Raw genomic sequence first — 8,343 nt, forward strand, 5'->3', positions numbered from 1 at the left:
GATAGAATTTAAAAATTTTATTTGGTTATGAAAGGGATCAACTCAGTAATGGAGCATCTGCTAGACTAACAAAAACTTGTTTGACAATAAACCAATGGATTTATATTGTTTTGTCAGTAAGGATCCTTTACTATTATCTCATTTTTTTCTTCTATTACTTACTCCTAATATATTCCTGTGATCATAGAAATATAAACTAGGTTTCTAATAATATGTATGTTTTGTTCTTATTATAAATTGGTATTTTAAAAGTTTGAGAAAACTTGAGGTTGTCAAACTGTTGCTAGATGCTTGAAATATAATAGTATATGCACATATGAATGTTATATATTTATTAAATATTATGTTAGATGTAGATGTATATATAACACATTACATATACATAATATTACATATACTACAAACTATTAATGCAGGTTTTAAAGACCTATCTTTCTGCTGTCTACTTACCTATCAGTTCAAGAGAGGTAACCATTATAAAGACCAAAACCAGGCCAAATGATTGACTTTATGATATTATGTTCTGGTAATACTTATGAAAGAGTTCATGGCTAATCCATGACATTTTTTGTATACTTTTTCATGAAAAGAAAATAGTCTGACATACAGAAGGGCAAAACTGACTCTTTTAAATCTTTCAACTTTCTAGGACTGAGGAGTTTTCCTAAAGAGCAGGTCCCCAGCTTTCAGGGGAATCAGAAGATTGAGACATGACCTTTTATAATGCATCTGCTTACTGCTAACCCTGTGTGTTCCAACATGGTGCTCCACTGTCCTGTCAGGGTCTAAGAAGCAAGCCACTCCATGAGACTATTCCTGAGATGCCAGCCAAGATGGTAATTTCTTCCATTTCCAAATATGCAAAGTAGGGACTAGACACCGTTGTTGATTGTTGGGGAAAAATTAAAAGCTACATATTTTAACATCAAAGAACTGAGGTTCTTTGATCTTTAGAGGATACCGCAATTACATGTGAAAATCTCTTTAGTGAAAGATTTTTTAAAAAGTCTGTTGCATGCCTTCATCTTTGTATATCATTGCTGGGATATGACTAAATAATGTCGTTTTGAAGAACAGATCCCCCCCCCCCCATTTCCCAATACATTTTTCTTTTTTGCCATAAAAAGCTTGAAAAACAAACTCCCTGAGGCACCAGAAGCAGGAGTAAGCGGGGTAGTTTGGCTGCAGACCAGAGTAACACAATGGGTTTCGGCTTCCTTTCTCTTCATCACTCCCCACTTCCCTCCAAAGCACACACAAGGCTCTGCATGACTTTCTGGTTTCAGGCTCCAGTTTTGCAATTTTTTCCACCGTGTGCTGGGAAGAAATTGAAATGCAAAATTATATCCCCTGAAATAATCATATTGTTTTGGGGGTATAGGAAGAAGGAGAGGTAAAGGATGAGTTTTTTTCCCCTTAAAAAAAAAAGGGCTGCTATGAGCCACAATACCCATCCCTTGCTGCTCCAGGAACCTCTCAGGTTTTTTTTTGTAACTCTTATTTAATTTTGCAAAAAAGTAGCTGAACCACTGAGAAAATTGTGCAGAGGAAAGAACATTTCTTCCTGATGAGGGATTATGCTCAGCAGAGATGCAGTAATATACTGTGTCACTTGTTTCTGTCTGCTATTTTCTCTCCTCTGGGCCTGCCTCATTTCACATATACATCCTGTAAGTCATTGGGTTGAGCATTTGGCAGACCCAGAAGTGGAGAAGGGGTGATTTTAGCTCTAGTTATAGCAGGTAATGGAGTTGGCGAAGGAGGTTTCAGTATTGCTTCAAGGAAGTTGATAATGACTAATGTGATGACTAACAGTAACATCTTAAACAAAAGTATCGTTCTGCCCTACAGTAAGAATGAGTGACCTTCTTGGCTTGGAAGAGGGAGGCGAGAGGGCGGAGGAATCTTCAGGAGGAAGATTTCAGAACAAATAGACCTATAATGTTGGTATTTAAATGCAATTTACTCATTCACTTCAGCAGATAAAGTCTTAATATGTGTGTCATCTGTGGGCAGAGCCTGAAGAATTATAAGCATTAATTTGTTTTAAATAATTTGAAAAAGAACAGTTTTATGAGACAACTGCAGTCATCTAAGCAAAAATTTAGACCCAATCTCCTCATCTTTCATAAAATAATCTCCTCCTACAGGTCTTTTTTAATGGTTAGAGTTACAAATTATAAATACTGTGTGCTTAAAAAAAAATCACGCTGAGATGATTGCCTCAGCATCAACTACACTTCCTCGAATGGTAAAGACAAGCAAGCTGCGGTATTTAAGTCAGGATATGCTTCCTCCTTGCCCAGATCCGAGCAAGTGCCTGCCCTGTGGCACGGGTTCGCAGTGCAAAAATTGGGGAAGCTAGGTGAGTCTGTGATAGAAACCCTTGTCGGACTCTCACCTTTCTGTTGTTCTGCCTAGTGTCAGGCCTTCAGTGTGATGAAAGAAGCTTCCAGGTTTTTACTTGTATTCCTGTTTTGCTTTGTTTCCCTGGAAAGTTACTTCAGTGAGATGTCATATCTAGTATGATCAGACTTAACAGTTAGGACTGCTAGTTTAGTTCAGGGAGTCAAGGGTAAGAATCCCTAATAATAGATGAAAAAATCATTAATATTATGTGCATTTTATGGGAATAAGGTCCATAACTTTTATCCCAGGATATTTGAATTAATAAGCATAGTACTTAATTCTGATAATAACTCTGAGACAAAGGTAAATGATCAATACTACTTTATAACTGACTTCACTGAGGCTCATGAAAGCTTAGTTACATATTTGAAGTCCCAATATTTAGCCCAGTAATCTTTCCTTATGTTGTCAAGGCTGTTACTTTAATTGGCTTTAAAACAGTTTGGTTATATATACACAGATATTCCCACTCCACCCAAGTTTGGGCTACACTTTGTGATTTGGTTCCAAAAAATAGACTAGAGAATGGGAATAATAGTAACTTTGCAGCATAGAAACCTGGCTAATGCTACATTAACCAAGTGAGGGAAGTTAATATCACCAGTGATGTCATAAGGCTACCATGTACCTACCCCTGCTGATGTGATGTAACTTGAGAAGGGCACTTTACCATTGTGGTATTCTTCTCCCAAACCCCTAACCCAATCTATCATGACAGAAACATCAGAAAAATCCATATCGGGGCACTTTATACATGATGCCAGGTCAGTACTCCTCAAGACTGTTAAGGTCATGAAAAATAAAGACTCAGAAACTGACACAGAGCAGAAGAGACTGGGGAGACATGACAGCTAAATGCAATGTGGTATCCTGGATTGGATCCTGAAACAGAAAAAGAACATTAATGGAAAACTGGTGAAATTAAATATAGTTTAGAGTTTGGTTAATAGCAACATACCAATGTTGGTCTCTTAGTTTTGACAAATGTATCATGGAGGTGGGAGATGTTAACAGAGTGGTAAATTGGGTGATGGGATATAAGAGAACACTATTATCTGTATCATCTAAAAATATTCCAAAATAACAAGTTAATTTAAAAGAGCTGGTTGAATTTAAAAAGATGAACACAGACTCAACTCATGTTTTGTTTCTGGGTTGACCAGAATAAATATCACCTTCTGTGGAAATCCTTTCCTATGACCTTGTATACTATATCTACTAACAGAGTTAATGGTACTCTCGTGGGGGTTGTGCACGGCATTATTGCCTAGTGGTTACGAGTTTGGACTCCTGGGGCCAGACTGCTGGGACTTGAAGCAGGCTCTACCGGTTGTTTGACTTTTAGCATATTACTTGATCTTTCCATGGATTACCCTACCTCATAGGGCTGTTGTGAGCATGTCATTTAAAGTTACACATTTAAAGTCCTTAGAATATTGCCTGGTATGTGGTTAAGTACTCAGTAAGTGATAGTGGTGATGAGAGAAACACCTCCAAAGCATTGTTTCTCTAACACTATCACACAACATCTACCTGCCCCTTCTCCCCTTTAAATGGTGAGATCCTTGAGGACAGAAACTGTGTTTTATTTATCTTTGTATCTAAGCCTGATAAATAGTAAGTACTCCATAACTGTTGATCGGCAGTGTGCTTGGTGTTTTGGATCCTGACTTGCCTTATCTATAATTTGTATATGACCCTCTTTTCACTACTGCCAAATTCTAGGCTTAGGTGGGAGATAATTACCGGTCATCTTTAATGCTCTTGAGGTTCTTCAGTGCCCTCTTAGGTTCAGTGAGAGATGGGTGCAAAGACATATCTGAGGTCTCTACCAGCATATTTACTCCAATATATGTATTTTAATTTATCTGAAAATGATGAAACTCTAGATTAAATAGTGCTGAGCACAAATGCTGGAATTCTAAGAAGGTAGAGATCATAGCAAAACATGACGATGTGAGAGAATGCAGGTAATCCACTTAGGTGGAACATTGAACACACCTAGTTCCCCTGCAGAGCATGAGCGAAAATGAGCCAAATTTGGAAGTGAACCAAAGTTTTTAAAATCTTCTTAGATATTCCAGAAGTACAGAGTTCCTGTTACTAGATTTATTATGGCGTTATTTCATTATTGAGAGGTAACTTAAATAATTCAAAATATTTACTTACATGTGTGAGGCCTTATTTTTTTTATGATACTGTGTTGAGAAATGAGTTGTAGGGATATTGGTGATAATGTGTGGAACTGAGCTTGGTTTTGGAATGGATAAGGCATTTTTACTATAAAATGTTCTGGAAAGGTTACAACAAAAAAAGGGGAAAGCAAGACAAATTTCATGGGGACTTTGGGCAGTTCTCTTTGGTAATGCCAAGTTGCATCTTTTGAGTTGCTCCTTAACTAGTATCCACAGGGAAAAGTTTTTAATCGATATATATTCATCAACTTTAACAAATCTTTCCAAGTTCTTCTCTCAGTAGCTAGAGGGTGCATTGTGAGTAGGAGGGTGTTCAAAATGAGTGAAGCTACCTGACCAGAGGACCCTGCCACATGGTTGATAACTTAACCTTACCCTGTTTTTTCATTCCAGAGCAGCCAAAAGCCATGGTCACATCCTGGCCATATATTTGGAAGTCCAGATCCTGCCCACATACTTTAGGTACCTGAATTACAGTCTTAGACCTTATAGTCTTTGAATAAAAGGGACGTAAAAGCGGGTCTTGTTAGCACCATTACAATTCCATCTAAGGCTGTGAATAACCACATGGTCTGGAAGAGATCATCTTAATTTGGGGAACCAAGCTGCTTGGCAGTAGTCAATATGGCCAATTCTTGAATCCTGCTTTTCAGATTGAATTGCCCATGGTTGGAACTGACTAGATTTGGCTAATTGAATTCCAGATGCTCTAGTAATTATAGTGCAAGACTAAATTTTCTGTTCTCATTTGTCTTTTCAAAATACTTCCATTCCTCATTTGGTCTCTTTCACCCAGTATTTAGGGGTTATAACTTCTATGAGTAAAATTTAGTTTTAAATGGAAGAAAATTTAGCTCTTGCTACTATGGTACTAGTTAATCATAAGTTCATAAAAAAGCTAACATACTGGGTCAGAGAGCCAGCATTAAAATTTGATGCAGTTGGGGAAAATAAATTAGAAAGGTCTGGTAGAAAGCTTGCACTCTAGAGCCTTTTCTCTGCCGTCTGTCATCTGAGGCATAAACCTGTGCCCTTGTGTATATCCAATTGCAATGTATCTCTTCTCTCTAAAGCCAGATAATTACTAGGTTCCATAGTCCCTTGGCAGATTGAATAAAGGGTTATTTTAATTTCTATTCTTAGGCTCTAGATGCATATTGTGTTCTGTAAAGATACTGTACACAGTTCTGCAATAAGGCTGATTATAAGCATTGTATAAATTAATATTCTTTGTTTAGCTAATAGCAACCCAAGTTGGGTCAAGAGCACATAGCATGTGATTATCTTCAGAATGTGGGATGACTATGTTGATTTTGTTTATCCTCATTGGCATTAAACAGTATCACGTACAAATCGAGTAGTAGACATTCATCAGATGCTTCTGCCCCAACGTACAAGACATGTAGTCATCTATACAACCATTCAATGAGAAGACCAATAACTCATTGTCATTATTTATGAGCAAAAGAGAAATATGTTGTTGAGCACTGATAAATGTGGTGGCAAGTAGAGAAAATTGCTTCTTGAAGGGACATTTTATTATCACTGTTGTAATTAATCAGGGAATACATTAGGAAAATGTTCAGATTTCAAAAGGGAAGTAGAAGGCTTTGTGAGCAAATTGTCCTTTTTTATCAGAGATAAGAAGGAAGGGGTTGTTTTGCAAGTTTCTGTGGTAGAGGCTTGGCAGATGAGACCCAGGTTGTTTCACAAGAACTATGAGGTTTAATTGGAGGCAAAACAATTCACTTTGAGATATGATAAACAATAACATTTCAGCTATCTTTTCATATGTAATTCAAGACCAGTTTTAAAATTAAAGAAATTGTAATGATTTCTTCATTTAGATAATTAAATAATTTAAAATAGTTGTATGGAGAGTGCTAAATATGCTCAAATGACATCTGAAAGAATAAAGAGGAGTTGTAAAGCACCGTATGGGTGTTCAGTAAACACTACTTTATGGTGGTAAATGCAGTTGAAATAATTTAAGGACTGGCAAATGCAAGGGATGACAAAAGATAGATTAATTCCCATTGTTTTTCTTCCAGAAGACAAGAATGTGGGATGACAGGGCTTCCGGCTTCAAGTCTGGGTACCAGTCAGGTGAACATTGGTGAAGGGTACATTTTTAGTTTTGCTGAAGAGGGAGCAAGATGAAATATTCTTACTATGGAGCCTAGACAATTTTAAGGGTTTTGTTCATTTTGTTTTTAAACATTTGGCACCCAAATACACCTATTTTAAATGTTCATTTTTGATGAGTTTTGACAAATATATCCACCCATATATCCACCACTACAATTAAGATACAGAATAGTTCCATGACCAAAAAATGTTTTCTTTTGCTTTTTCCTAGTCAATCCCTTGCCTACCCCTGTCCCCAGGCAAGCACTTACCTACTTTCTGTCACTATAGATTTGCCTTTTTTAAAAAAGTTTCACATAAATACAATCATACAGTATGTACTCTTTTGTGCCTATATTCTTTTGCATGTATCAGTAGTTTATTCCTTTTTATTGCTGGGTGGTGTTCTATTATATAGATAACCCACAATTTATTTATCCATTTAGCTGTTGATGAATTTTTGGGTTCTATAATAGTACGATTAAATCTCCGTTATTTAGTGGACCTGTGTCTCTGTGCTGTGAAGGTCACTAGTTTTTCTCCAGTGGTATAGCTTTTATATAAAATTCTGCCTTAGGTCAAACAGGAATGCTATAAGAGGCTGGAGTGGGAGAAATGCCCTTCCCCCGGTTGTGATGAAGCTCTGGAAAAGTCTTTTCATCTGGAGAGTAAGCCTTCATTATGGAGAAGGCTCTGGGCAGGTTTCATAGATACTACTCTTCCCTTCTCCCTGCCAGAGCCATGAGTGATCTTTCTTGGATTTTCACTGTGAGAACCTGGTTGGGTTCCTAGAGGTAAAGCCCATGAGAAAGTGGGGTCCTCCTAAGACTTCACCCCCAGAAATTTCTTACCCTCACGCTAGTCCATGCTCAGTCTCTAGTAATTTGTCAAAACCACCATTAAGTCTTCCTACCAGTTTATGGCTCCAGTGTCTTCTGCTTCAGGTGAAAACAGATAGCTGTGCCTCTCTGAATGCATCTCTCTTCTCCAGATTTCAAGGTGGTGATTTGCCCTCTGACTCCAGTTCTCTGGTGGGTCCGAAACCAGTCTTGATTTTCATTTTTTCCAGCCTCTTCCTATTAATAAGGGCAGGGGTGACAATTCTAAGTTCTTTCTTTACCTATTGGAGCTGAAACCAGAAGTCTCCCTCACATTCAGTTTTGAGAGATATTTCCACTGGGATATGCAGTTCTAGGTTGACAGTTTTTTATTTCAGTGCTTTGAAGATGTTATTCCATTGTCTTCAGGCTTGAATGGTTTCTGTAAGGAATCTGCAGTAATTCTTATTCTCGTTTTTTCTGTATGTACCTTTTCCCTACCTTCCTCTGGCTATATTTAATATTTTCTCTTTTTAACAATTTATGTTATGCCTTCCTGTGGTTTTCTTTTTTGTTTATCCTTCTTGGTATTTGTTGATATTTTTGGTTGTGTGGATTTATAGTTTGCATAATTTTGGAAAATTTTTAGCAATTATTTCTTCAAATAATTTTTCTATTCCTCACTCTATATGGGACTCTAATTAGCATGTTAGAACACTTAATATATTCCATAGGTCATTGAGTTGGTGTTCATTTTGTTTTCCAGGTATTTTTTTCTGCTTGTGTTTCAGTTT

The sequence above is a fragment of the Manis javanica genome, chromosome X (genome assembly GCF_040802235.1).
Source record: "Manis javanica isolate MJ-LG chromosome X, MJ_LKY, whole genome shotgun sequence".
In the NCBI taxonomy this organism is placed as follows: Eukaryota; Metazoa; Chordata; class Mammalia; order Pholidota; family Manidae; genus Manis; species Manis javanica.